General features: G+C 45.1%; 1 protein-coding gene across 4 annotated transcripts in view; it reads left to right on the top strand.

The window, feature by feature from the left end:
* Positions 1-9,567: 9,567 nt before the first annotated feature.
* LOC135388489 (uncharacterized) overlaps positions 9,568-13,464 on the top strand; it is a 41,915-nt gene continuing 38,018 nt past the window's right edge. For 2 of the 4 annotated variants that reach the window (XR_010421417.1, XR_010421418.1), the window contains exons 1-3: positions 9,568-10,660; positions 10,993-11,274; positions 11,684-11,894. The gene's annotated coding sequence lies outside the window, so the exon portion shown is untranslated. The remainder of the gene's footprint in view (positions 10,661-10,992; positions 11,275-11,683; positions 11,895-13,464) is intronic. The other 2 variants (XM_064618066.1, XM_064618065.1) reach the window with 1 other exon arrangement.

Here is a 13,464-nt window from a genome sequence, read left to right as displayed (position 1 = left end):
AACATGTGTTCTCCGAAACGGTTATTAGTGTATGTGCCCTTTCGGACAACAGAACGAAATGGTCATAAAGAGAACGTTGAAGCTAATGTGCGTTTTCTGAACACACGCGCGAATCGCCATTTATGTCTCTGCTGGAACAGCAGACCCAATGACGTGACTGCCGAGAGACAGAGAGACCGATAAAGAACACTACGGGCATTATCTTCGTCAGAGTAATCGACGGCGATTACTTTAGATCTTTTCTGTCATTGGTGCACAATCGAAAAGGGCGTGAATATTAATAGTGGTTGACACCTTTTATCAACCAATGGCCTAACCTGTTATCTTCGAAAGCGACCCGCCGTATCAGTGTTTCCTCCTGAGAATCCGGAGGCCACACCTGTGATATGCCCGCCGTGGCTTGTTGCTTCGGTTCTTTGGTGTCGGAAACGGGACACTGTACCAACGTAAAACTAAATTTCGTGAAAAATGCGCGGAAAAGCACGTTCGTAATTTCGTTTTTTGCTGTTTGTCATTTTTGATGACGTATAGGCGTGCAAGACGGCAATATTCGTGTGGCACCGTGATTGTACTTGATATTTATAATTGCGGTATGTGGCCGTGAGATAGCGCTGATGGCAAGCCACAAAACGATACAACCGCAAAGGATCATGCAAAGGATCGAACGGACAGTGTTGGCGCGAGCCGTAAACGCGTTTATGAGAAATCGGTTCGTGCTTTAAATCTTGAGCTTTATTTGTGAGCTATTTTAAAATATTTTTCTGTGTGTGCGTGTGCTCGATATGCGAAATGATTACCCGCATTTCAATATGCTTCTTTTGCTCGTGAGCTGTGGGGGTGGTAATGGTACCGCAAATGAGTGTTGATAGTTTTACTCAACAAACAGTGACCTTTGATCGATGAGTTGTGTGCATATCGCTATGTTGCAAGAACATTGATTGTACGACACTTCGAAAAGCGCGCCACTCTCACGCATACGAGGCGGCGATCCGCGCAGAGGAACTGTGTTACGCGGTGAAGCCCGTTGTGCAGCGGTGCTTTCTATCATTATTAAAGAAGAATCAAGAAAGATATGAATTTTTTGTTGTTACGAGCCCATACAGACTTTATACAGCACAATAAATAGAAGTGCACATGCGGGCTCATCAGGAAACCCGTCGCCGCTCAAAGTAATCCACCCTCTTTCGCTACATTACTTTTACGCTTTGAAACTAATCTTTTACGTCATTGTTACGTCAAAATGACGTAGGGTCACAGTCCGAGATTAGGGCCGAGAGTCGGCGACGGAAAACTAGGTATAAATTTCCATTGAAACGGGAGGGGTCTGAGGGCGTAGTATTTCGTGGTAGCCCCGCCCTACACCTTGTGACGTAATCGAGGTCGATTAGTTTTGACGAGGATAGGGCCCTAGGTCTAGCCCACAGCGACGGCCTTTGCTCACTTGGCACCATTCTCAAATGAGTGAAGCGACAGTATTGTGACCTAGAGCTCTGCACGGGCCGAGTTTTCCGGGTGTGACCCGGCCTGAGCAGTAATGGATGGACACAGACTGCAGCTGCACCGAGCTGGTCTAAACACGATTAAATTAGCAATTACAGCTAATTGGGACCCCCGACACCCAACCCCTCCAGCACCCTCCAGGGAGTCACCACACTAATTGGGGAGCACCTCACTCGTGTCCAGACCACACTGTGTGTTGGCGGCAACCTGCGTCCATAAAAAAGAAAAAAAATAGAAATAGAGTGGAGAATTTACAGTGAGTGAGGAGAATTTACAGAGGAGAAACAATTTATTCGAAAATCAACGACGCTGTGGCGAAGAAACCGCTACGGAACGCACGAGTTAGGGCCGGGTCCCATAGCTTGATGCGAGCAGCAGCAGCGGTTCGGCAGCAGCAACACGGCAACATGGCAGCAGAGCAGTTTTCTGCTGCGGCTGCACTGCTGCTAGAGGCGTCCCATAGCTTCGTTTTGAATTAGCGGCAGCAGCGGCGTAGGAAGTCCAAAAGGTGTTGGGAACTACGCCATTGTTTACGTTTCGAACATTCCGAAGGCGTACGCAGTAGCTAAGCCTTTTAGTACACACAAGTAGGAACGCACTTCTAGGTGAAAGGCTGATATGAGTGGGATATATTATGGATCTGTATCTCACAAGTGGACTGTGAAATGATTGTGGTAGTGGTCTGAGCCTTATATTACCAAATTGACTCTTCGTTGATATGTAGGAAGGCTCGTGACATTCAACGTAGGTTCGTCCTTTCGCACTGCCGTGCAGCACCTGCTGCGGTTGTACGGAGACTCTTTTACAGGATTTTGTCGTATTAATATCGCCTCGTTACTAGGATTCGATATTTTGATTTATTGTGGCTGTCAAATGCGTACGTTGCTGTTAGTGAAATAAAGCTGTCTAACGAAAATAAAGGCTGCTCTCGCCCAGAGCTATGGGACCGCTCGTGTCGCTGCAACTCTGCTGCTCCTCTGCTGTTGCTCTGTTGCTGCTGCTCAAATCAAGGCTATGGGACCCCTCCTTTACCAGCGACTGCCATGTTGCTTGTTGAAGGCCTGTAGTTGCAGAGATCGACGACAGGTGGCCACCGAGTTGCAAGACATCACACCAGATGGCGCCACCATCATAGCTTTATGCGAGAAAGGCAGAGAACAACAAGATACTAGTGGCAGGTAAAATTGCAACACTGCTCAACAAGTCTAGGCACGCGGAGAAAAGGCCTAACCGCTACAGTAAACATTCGTCAGCACAGAGAAAACACTACACATCGGGGAAAAGGCTTAAGGCGGTCGATTAGGCCTAACCACAGCGTCACCTCACAACGCTCCAAAGTTCAACGGCTAACACAAGACGACAACCACAAAACGCTAGGCGCTCAACGCTAAACATGCGGTAACAGAGAAAAGGCTTATGATGCTCCGGGTCACTGCAGACAAGCCTAAACATGCGCGTACTATACACAGGGAATAAGGCCTAACCGCTACGGCAAATATGCGACAAAAGGCTTAACACGAGCGTGGTTAAAAACGCGCAAACATCGGGAAAAACGGCTACGGCAAATCACTTAACTTTTCCCCCGCGGCGACGGAACGTCCGATCCCGATGACAGCCAAGTCTCAACCACGACCATCTCTATAATACACGACCATAACACTGGTACCTAGCCCCAGCGCCGCTGATTTAGTTTCGCCAAGCGGCCGCCGCACGTTTGTGGCGCTGAATACGGGACCTTCGGCAGTCTACCCATGCTATGCGGATACCGTCGCTGCCGTAATTCGCGTTTGGTTTTGGCTGTTTTTTACGCGGTGGGCAGTGTTTGTCTCCAGTGTATGGTTTGTCAGACGTGAGACGTGACGGTGTACTGCACAGTCCCGCTTTGCAAGTCGAAGGAAGCAGTGTCGGACCCACGTATTTCCTTCCACGAGTTCCGCTCAAATGCTGCCTTACGAGAGAAGTGGCTCGAAATATATGGCGGGGTCCTGACACAAGTAACTTCATTGCGATTGTTTCATTTCATATACGGTGTACTTTACGGATGGCAATGTGTAACACAAATAGTTTTATCTAATAGCTGAGTACCTTTTACGCATCCCTCTGTAAAAGAACGAATAATGAACTGTGGCCTACGAGCAGGGATGGGCATAAATACAATTTTTGAGTATTTGAATATAAAGTATTAAGCAGCCACGTAAATTAAAGTACTGAAATGGCCGCGACCATTGCCTCCAACAACAGCGGAAAACTCGCCATCTAAAATCGTTTTTCTCTGGCATGCTAGCTCAAACACTGTGCCCTAAACTCGCCCTTCTTCCTAAAAGGTCGAATCCACGGCATATTTAAGACATGAGTCAGTACATTTTTAGGAGTATTTATAAAGTATTTGCAAGAATAAATACCCCCAAAACTGATATTTTTAAATATAATTATAAATACGTTTTTCTACTCTGTATTTAAATGCAAAATATAAATACGTGTGGTATTTATATTTGGTACTTTAATGACAATGTATTTAAATAGTGCCAATCCCTGCCTTCGACGGACTACCCGACAGCTTGTTCTCGGCATTTCAAGGCGGAAGACTTTAGCATTGTTCACGTAGTGATTTTTGTAGGTACGGTATGCAAGCATAGTGCTGAACAGCGCATGTGCTATATTTCAGGACCAAATGCTCCAGGAGCAACGTATCTTCTCACCTAGCTGCAACCCTGCCGGACCAGCATCAATGTGGTGCAACACTTAAGCAGGTCGTAACAATAACAACTTAACGATGAAAGATTGTATCTTCTATGTTGTTCCAGCCTCAGAACATCAGTTCTCTCATGAAGTAACAACTTGTCAGCTTACATCATAAGACAGCTGTAATTCAGTTAAGGGAGAGCCAAACGCATTCTCAAATGCAACTGATACTGGCTACTGTTACTAAAGTGCTTAAGAAACCGAGCTCTTTTGTAGTCCATAATAAGATAAAACCCACTAAACCCCCCGCCCCCCCAAAAAAACCCACTGCAGGTGAACGTAGAAACAGACAACACAATGCTTTTTACGCTTTTTAACCTTGTGTCTATCCAAGCAGGCTTAGTGCTGTGATCTGTCGTCTCTTTTTATGTTCCCCTGCACTGGGGTTTGATCGCTTTGATTATGGACTACAAGTCAGCTCAGTTTCTTACGCTGTTAACTTTGTGTCTATCCAAGCTTGCTTAGTACTGGGTTGTGTCGTCTCTTTTTATGTCCCCTGGGCTCGGTTTGTATCGCGTATATTACTGGCACTACTGTAAAATATGCCATTCTAAGTTAAATTTCGAAGAGGGACCCACCTGAGAAAAAAAAAAAAAACAGACTGGTTTGGTGTGCCCTGGTGTATACAATAGACCGGTCTGGTGCTTCCCGGTGTACACACCAGGGTAGGTGTGGTGTGCCCTTGCGTATTCACGAGGGTGGTGTGATGTGTCCTGGTGTACACGACAGGTCGCCATGGTGCATCCTCGCATGTACACCAGGCTGCTGTTGCTGTGTGCACACCAGAGCAACGAAGCAGAGCTTCAGTCACACTTGCACGAAACTTGTGCTTGGGTACTTTCCTTTTCGCACAAGTTCCCCAGTGCATTTCGCAGACAGCAAGTTTACGTCAGTATATATACCACGTAGACTCAAGGCTCCCAGCAGAAGTTTCGTTCAAGCAGGCCCAGCTACGTTGCAGCTGAGAGTGCCAAATCCTCACATATTTTTTGTCTCACTAACCTTTTTGTACAAGAGCATTTCTGAGAACTCATTGTGTAGTATTGTGAAAGAACTACTAGCGCCACCTAGCCCTATTGTATCTAATGCAGCATCTTGCATCTAATTGCAGCTAATCCAAGAGAAGAGTCTTCCTAGAGGGAAACAAGAAAACACGGAGTAAAAGGAAGGAGACCGGACTCGACGAAAAACGTGAGTCCTAATTTGTCGTATAATTACGGTCGTGGGGCGGCGCTGGCGCGCTCTGGCAGGCTCGATACCGAAACTAATAGCCTTGACAGTGCATTGTGCGGGATGCATTTTCTCTTTACGGAAAAAAAGAGAAAAATGAACCGTGGTATGGACAGAACGGTTTTGTGCTCAGGATGGGCTTTCTTTAAAAGTCTTTCTTTTTCTCTCAGCTGTAACACCGTCATCTAGACTTCTTTACGTGCCATGAGGGAAAGCCCAACTAACTTGTTTCGTCGTCTGCTGTTCCGGCGAAGTGGTGTTGTAGAAAGATAGCGAGTAATTTTGAATGTGTAACAAGAGATATGCACACGGAATCGTTCTGCAACATCGTCGCTTCTTCTAAGCACAGCGGCGTTAACTTCGGGTGTGTTAATTTCACGTTTCCTTTACCTGTATGACGCAAAGATGTTCCAAATGTATTCCAAAATTGTGAAGAGACTCCAAGTCATATTATAACATTTTGAAAATGATTGTGTGGTGTACAGTGTAGACAGTGAAGTGCAAAAATATGTTTCATGTGCAACCAGAATAAACAACCTCTTAGTCACTGGTTGAGTTGTTTATTACCCGGAGCCGGTGTTATGATGCGCACTACCAGTGCGCGTCAAAGTTACCCCGCGCAGTAGTGAAAGTGTGACTGCTCAGCTGTTCACAAAGTGTTTTGCTACACGATGATGTGCCGCATTTAACAATATGTACAAACTGTCTCATACCTGGATGCGACACCGGAAATTCTCTTGCGAAGAAACGAATCAAAGAAAAGGGGCAAAAAATCCCACACTTTTCAGCGTGCCGAAAGTAAGAAAAGTGAAACTAGTACGTGCGCATTTTATCGGCCTCTATCTTGGAGATACGGAAACCTCTGAGTAGACTGACTGGAGTATCGACTTATACGTGGAGCGATTTCAAAAGAAGGTCCGTCCAAAATGTAATCTAGGCAATACATCACATACGACAGTTTTGCTAGTTTATTGAAAGTAAAACATCAAATATGTTTCTTCTTTCTCCTTTGTGAAGTGCTCTTGTGGGCAGCTTGATGCTTGACTGCGCTTGGTTCTGGGCTGGAAAATTGCAAAGGGAAGCAAGATATACAGCGTGATGAAGGAACGAATAACCGAGAGACACGGGGCACGAAGACAAGCACAAGAGTTCTCAGCTGTATACAGCACCTGTTGCAATTAGTGGGCACAAACTGTGAAAGAGCTTTTTTTTTCTTTTTTACGCAAATTATTGTATCCAACATCAGTTTTGCTCTTCATAAACTATCATTATAAAGCCCAGGTTGCTGGACTCGCAAAAAGTGTATGGTGGCGATATTTTCTACAAATCAAATGTGTAAGAAAGAAAACACTGAATTTTGGGGAGTTCTAGTTATAAGGAGAAAAGTTGCGCCCTCCAGATATGGTCGTTTCATTTTGTATCGAGATTGCCTGGCATTGTGGATCATGTGCTCCCAGAGAACACGGTAACGGTTTGTTTCCTACGGCAATGCAACCTTTCACGAACAATGTACGATGTGTTCTTGCAATGAGCGTGCACTCTCATTGAGCGAACAACTGTCAAACTGGTTCAGCTGTGACTTGCAATGTTGTCTTCTGTCCAGGACCCCACCAGCTCCCGTGGCACAGTGGTTAGGATGATCGCTTTCCACGCCGAGACTGGGAGGTGAAACGGGTTCGAATCCTGTCACCAGCTGCGCTGTCTGAGGTTTCTTCCTGGGTTTTCCGAAGACTTTCCAGACGAATGTCGGCAGAGTTCCCCCTGAAGTCGGCACAGGACGCATGCTAACCCCCCCTGTCCCCCACTCCTTCCTGCTGTCCCCTTTTCATCTGTTCACATCTGTACGCGGAATTAAAAAAAAGTAATAAGTAATTTGGTCCAAGATGGACTATGGTTGTGTTGTTTACAGTTCTGCTTGTACGTCAGTGCTCAGGTTAACTGGCCCAGTACATCATCAGGGCCTGCGGTTAGCTCTTGGAGCTTTCCGCACCTTACCAGTGGAAAGTTTGTACATCGAGTCCAGTGGGTGGTCCCTGGACAGACGACGTGCTTACCTCACTATTCTTTATGGTCTTAAAGTCAAAAGCCATTGTCAGAATCCAGCACTGCATTGTGTCCAAGGCACACGGCTTCAGCGACTGTTTGTAAACAGACCATCAGTGGTACCGCCTCTTAGCATGCGAGCTTTGCAGTATCAAGACTTCTATAACTTTTTGTATCGGGATTCCTGGGTCCTAGAACAGGGTGACGAAAGTGCTCCTTACTCCTTAACGAAGTACAATAAAAAGGATACGTCGCCCTTAGCCCTTCAGCAAGAGTTCTTCGAATTAAAACATTCGTTTGGTGACCACACTGAAATATACACAGATGGGCCACGGACTGCTGACAGCGTTTCCTGCGCCAATCTGTGTGTGTTCCACTGGCACGTCGCTGCTTCCACAGTGTGCACAGTGACATCCAATTTCCCCCTCCCAAGCACGTCTACAACCACCCTTCACTTCCTTTGCAGTGTGTCTGTTTCCAGCTGCCAATGATGACAAACTAGCAGGATGTGCCACAGCACATTGCAGTACCGCCACAATATATATAACACCTTGTGGCAACTGCAAATATACGATGTTTGTTGTGGGAAGTCTGCTGTCACTATTGTCACGTGGTTAACGAGTAAATAGTGTCTTCAGACACAGTATTATTTCCGGAGTATGCTGTTTCACAGGTCTATCTTCTGTACTCATTTTAGATAATAACTCTTCTATAATATCAAGCTCATCTAATTTTCTTCCAAATGTAACATAAAATAGGCCACAGAAAGCTCCCAAGATATATTTTCAATATAACAAAAACTGAGATACACGCGATGTGGAGACAAAAACTTCAATATCGCCAGCTTTGTATTCCCTTCCTTTCGGCTCTTGTCATCTTATCACACCAGATAGTCTGTGCCATGTCGCTTCTTTTAGTGTATTTATATTCTGCTAAAGAACAAAACACTTAACTGTATGCATGCCAATCAATTTCCCCTCAAAATATATAGTGGAATGAGGCACAACATTTCCCTTTGCTTTGTCTCGGCTGTACTATACAAGTATACATTATAGTGCAGAATGCCTCGTATCTTCCTCATGCTCTTTAGGACATTTTCTATTTGATAGTGGACATTTGTGATCTTACTGCCATGGTGCTCCTGATTTTCAGAATGAACAACTGTTCAACAAATGGAAGACAGCCATTCCAAGACTGGACAAAACGCTGTTTAAGACTGATAAAGTGTGCATCCTTCACTTCAAGGAGAGTGACATCGAAAGGTATTACACCACCACTCTGAAGGACGGCACTGTGCACAAGCTGGAAAGAACAAAGCCAACGCTAAAGGAGGATGCTGTGCCATGTCTAGTAGTGGTATATATTAGATCTTATAACAATGGGCCGCTCAGGTTACATGCGACACGCACGATAAGATATATCAGAAAACAATGGAAATCATGTATCGATAGTGTGAACAATGGGTTCCCAGGTTTCAATAACATGCGCCGCCAGGATAAGGTAACGGTTAACTCAGGTAAACAATGGGAACTCACGTGTCGATAGTGTTTGATGGGCACCTGGATGCACGTTTAATGACATTTAATAACACGCAATGACATGTAATAACGCACAATGACATGTAATAACACGCAAATGACATGTAATAACACACAAATGACATTTAATAACAGGCAATAACATCTGATGACATTTAATAGTATTTTTCCGATCGGGTTGACGTCAGTCCGTCACCTAGTTTGGTTGCCGCGTCAGAGCGCCAGGTAGTTTCGGTTCCCACCAAGCGCCCTCTAGTTTTCAAGCTTTGGCCGTCTGTAGTTTCGGTTTCGGTTTTAAATGAATGGACGCCAAGCTTGGTTGCTCTACGTGTAGTTCTGGTTTCAGTTTCGAATTCCTAGGTGTTGCCAGATGCCCTCTGGTTTCAAGCTATTGACCGACTGTAATTTCGGTTTCAAACCGGTTCTGGTTTCAGTTTCGAATTCCTAGGTGTTGCCAGATGCCCTCTGGTTTCAAGCTATTGACCGACTGTAATTGCGGTTTCAAACCACAGCACGCTAGTTTCGCTGTGACAACGTCAACGCAGGTTTTTGAATGGTTACCAGATGTCCCTCTAGTTTCAAGCTTTTGACCGTCTGTACTTACGGTTTCATTTGACAAAAAAATAAATGCCGCGTCACAGCATGATTTTTCCCCCCATTTGATAAGTACACTCAAATAATGATGTATATCAGAGACCAGACAACACTGTATATATTCCTTTTTTATTTCAGCACATTATTTTACTACTCTTTTATTCAACTAACGAAAGATATGTTACAAATTACCAGAGTCTTGCTTGACTTCATCCTTGTACAGAAGCAATCTGCAAAAACAAAGGGAAAACGAAACATCCTGTGAATGCTCTTCTCAATCAGGACAAAGTCTAGGATGACTCAAATCTCGATCAGGTGTCACGCAACAACAACAAGCAGCATTATCAAAGAATCGGTTAACGTTTTCCACTTTCCGATATGTCTCTGTTACTGTGTCATGCATTTGCATAGGAGTACGACGTTTGGAAGTAAATAACCCAGTGACAACAATCACAATAAAATAGAGGTGTTCTATACACACACATTTCCAAACTTGTGTTGCGCATTGCGACAACAGCATACAACGAATCGAGAAGCATTGCATGACTACGTATTGCGGTTACCAGCTGTGATGGTTTCGAAATAAAAATAACAAAAAAAAAGGCATAAAGACAAGAGGTATACTCACATCCTTTCAAAGTTGCGTCGTCGATGAAGGTCTGATCGGTCTCAGTCGTCGACAGCTAGCTTATAAGACCCTTCATTTTCGTTTTGTTTCAAGGGAAGGAAGGATCACGTGAATGCATCGTGGACAGCTTCTCCTTTCGCAGGAGCAGCATGTGAAATGCGATACCTCTTGCCGACGCGCTCTTTTTTCTTCTTCTTTTGGTATGATAACACAACCGCGAAACACCCGTCTGGCTTTTTCCAAACGCTCTTTGGGAACACCAACCACACACACACAAAAAAGAAACCGTTATCGCCCTCGCAAGATGAATTTTCGACTGGTGGTATACGCTGTCTGCCACGTACGAGCTTCCAGCAGTGAGTGTGCCACGTAAGAGCCAAGTGATGTGAGTATTTCAAACCATTCTTGTGTTACAGTGTATCTTATAGCTAAATGAAATGCGGACATGTATTTGTTTTAAATTCTTTTTATTGTTTCGCTCAGATGAGACAGCAGAGACATGGTAGCCGATTTCGAAAGAGTGATACCGTAACCGCTGTGCTTTCCATTCCCAATGAGTCTCGCAATATTGTACACATTGCCGGGACATCGTTCTATTACTTGCCTGGGTTCGAAGCTTATTTCACATAGCTTCGAGCACTCGAAGTTATAATAATTGTGCGCGACATTTGCTTCTTTCAAGCAATGCCATTGTTGACGTGTATCATTTTGCGACAGATTTACTCCGTATCTCGTCGGATGACCATTGCTGAGCCAAAGGCGTACGGCAGTTACTGCAGCTGGACATCGGTGGACGTAGATGTTATGGTCAATCTGAGTCACGGTAGTGCATTTTCCCTGTTTCAGTGTTGGTTTTGTAAATTCTGTTGTAGCTACGAAAACGAACAGGGAAACAGCACTCAGAAAGGACAAGGTGTAGCAGAACATCTCCGGACATCTATTTACCATGACGACCTACAGTAAAATGAGACAACTCGTCATGGATTTCAATATTTATTGGTAAGCGTCTTTGGGTGACAACCTATTTTGCAACAGGTCAATTGTCATGTCGTTTATGTACACAGCCAGGTAATGGTAGCCAGTCTTCATTGCGTAGTACATGATACATAGACTTTCGGCCACCAGTTGCATTACGTCGACGTCACGATCACCGTAATAGCTGAATATTGAGCTCATCTGTTTTCCCCATTCGGAGACCAGGTCGAACGGGTGGTCGGATAGGTGCTCACACTTCCTGTGTACCCTGGCATACATTGTTTTTGAAGACTCCCACACAGTCTTTTTCGCGGGAAGGTTCAGAGGCAGGGACTGGAACAGGAAAATGTCTCTGGTTATCTTAAATGCTGCGACGAGCACTGTGTCGTCCGTTGACTTCGATGAACCGCATTCTAACACGTCATTCCAACAGGTATGAGGACGGCGACATTTTCCTTGGAGTTGATGATCCTGGGTAACGTCCCGCATGCCGCACACATCATCACCCGGTTGGGACCAGGAATCGCCAGCGTTGGCTGGCTGTTCGACATCGGACCAGTGATCGCCAGTCATTTCGTCGTCGGTGGTGGCAGGTAGTTCTCCGGAACCCAAGTCCTTCTACGACTTCCAGAAGGTTGCAACAGGTACTGCACCTTTCCGTTCCGAACGCGTCTTTTTATAATGCGGTGGCCCTTTCCAGGCTGCACACGTGTTAATTCGCTTGCATAAAATTGACCTTCAATAGGTTCTTCCTGCTGGTCACGTAAGAGATAGGTATTCGGGTAACCAATCTTGACTGCTCTCACCACAAAAATTTCACGCGTAAACGAACCAAGATAACTTTTGACTAACTGGTGTCTAGACTTTGCTATTCTGACAAGCTGGCCAACGCGAAAACGTGGCTTCTCTGGGGGTTTGCTCGGAGTAGGATAGAGCTTTTGCCTAAATAAATGTTCATTTTCTTTGTTGACATCCACAGGCCGTGCCGACAGAGTTCTATGAACACGATGATTATATGCTTTGACCAGAGGCTGTAAAATTTTCAAGTACGATTTATGTCCCTGATATTCAAAAGCACGATAAAGTGGCGTCATAAGACTTCGAATAGATCGATCTGCAATACTTGCTTTCGTATTTGAATTAGAGTGGAAGAGAGATATCCCTTTTGATTTTAAAAATGCTCCGACTGACTTATTGGTGAACTCTGTACCTCTGTCTGAATGAATCAGTCTCGGAGTCCCAATACGTCTAAAAGCGAGTCTCAGTCCACGTATAATTTCCGCTGCTCGTTTATTCTGCACAGGCACTACAGCAAGCATACGAGAAAATGCGTCGATACAAAACAAAAGATAGCGAAAACCCTTGTTGTATCTCGACAGTTTCTGAAGGTCTTTCAAATCTATTTGGAATATATCCTTCACACCCAAAACGATGGTCTTCCGGAACTGACGTGGTCGCTTAAGTTCTCTGAAGAGAGAGTACACATCACTGGTTTCCAGGAACTTGGCAACCTTCGGCGGCTTTTCACCGATCGCTCGTGCGAGTCGTTGAACACCACCTAGAGCACCAGGATGGTATACGTCCACGTAAGCAGCCATTAGCACAATTTTCTTCCACGAACACGAAGTCCGTCGAATGACAAGTAGGCATTTATAACGGCTGCCACGTCACCTTTGTACCAAGAGGGCGATCGATTGTGCAGTTCGTATTTTATAAGCTCGATGACGGAACTACTTGGAACAACGCGAGAATGACAGATAATCCTTCCCTCTTCATCTATCGCAAATACGGTCTTTAGCATCTGCAGAATGGCGAGGGCCTTCTTCCTGTGTCGTGCGGGAAAATGCGCCAGAATGTTTTCGTCCCGAAGGTAACCACAGTGTTCCTGTTGCGTTTCCAACGTGCTCAATACCGGTTCCATTCTCGAAGTCTCTTAGCCGCTCTTGTGATAACCGGAGAAATGCGTCGACGAGGTGTCTCAGGTGTGAACGTAGGACTACCGGCTGATGGCTCTGCAGTCTCCTTTTCAAGTCGAGATGGATGTACGATAAGTGTCGGTATATTTAGCTTGACCAATAGTGGTAGGATCCTCTCGAGATACGCGGGTCGCCACACATTTCGCGCTCTTGTGACCAAATAATAAACAACGTCTACAACGTTGGTATTTGGTATTTGTTCACCATTGACAATGAGCTCAAACGTTTTATTATTCCA

This window comes from Ornithodoros turicata, chromosome 3 (genome assembly GCF_037126465.1).
Source record: "Ornithodoros turicata isolate Travis chromosome 3, ASM3712646v1, whole genome shotgun sequence".
In the NCBI taxonomy this organism is placed as follows: Eukaryota; Metazoa; Arthropoda; class Arachnida; order Ixodida; family Argasidae; genus Ornithodoros; species Ornithodoros turicata.
The sequence above is the reverse complement of the archived record's forward strand: the minus strand, read 5'-3'. Positions and strand labels throughout refer to the sequence as shown.